At 36.5% G+C, this 780-nt stretch overlaps 1 protein-coding gene across 2 annotated transcripts in view; it reads right to left on the reverse strand.

The window, feature by feature from the left end:
- Nucleotides 1–780, reverse strand: part of LOC106873281 (spermidine/spermine N(1)-acetyltransferase-like protein 1) — a 178,378-nt gene that overhangs the window by 139,223 nt on the left and 38,375 nt on the right. The gene's annotated exons all lie outside the window — the stretch shown is intronic.

Below are 780 nucleotides of genomic sequence, written 5' to 3' on the forward strand. Positions count from 1 at the left end.
TTTAAGGATATCGCGAAAGGCCAGGTTGGAGGCCCGATCTTCCGAGTTCTTTTACAAGGCTTAGAAAAAACTGAGGGACTGTTGCAACAGGTGCGTGAACCTGAGAGGTGAATATGTTGAATAAAATCATAATTAACTGATCCTCCTGTATTTTCTTTTACCCAAAGTCAGGAATTTTCAGCACCCCTTCGCATATATTATGTAGGTAAGGTTAAAATCTAAGCTCATCTACTTATTCTGGCATTACAATCCAGTATGTAGTTATATTCATGTGAGGTACGTCCTGGAAATATTATTTACAGAATTATGTATCAAAACAGCAAGTTAGAACAATTTTTTTGCATTATTTATTCATCATTACACGTTTCATTTGCTAGTAGGAATTACAAAATCTGTACATGTAGGATAAACATGTAAGAAATTTCTTATTAGAAAACAATTGAGACAGAGTTAAATAATATTCCAGTGTTCCAGCTGATCCGATCAACAGAACATCCAGCCTGTGAAATTAACGTGCAAGTGGCTGAGCACACCACAGACATGCATACTCTTAACGTTGTTCTCAGGAAGATTCAGCGTGATACAGAATGTGAAATACAGGTAGTACTAATTTTTGCCAGTTAAGTGAACTGGCGAAACGTGAAATAAAGTGTCTTGCTCAATGAGTACAATGTGCCTCCAGGAATCGAACTCACGATCGTAGACAGAGTAGCCTAAACATCAAGCCATGTGCCTTGACACAGGATCAAAGTGTAGTATTATATATATATATATATATAT

This window comes from Octopus bimaculoides, chromosome 9 (genome assembly GCF_001194135.2).
Source record: "Octopus bimaculoides isolate UCB-OBI-ISO-001 chromosome 9, ASM119413v2, whole genome shotgun sequence".
Classification (NCBI taxonomy): Eukaryota; Metazoa; Mollusca; class Cephalopoda; order Octopoda; family Octopodidae; genus Octopus; species Octopus bimaculoides.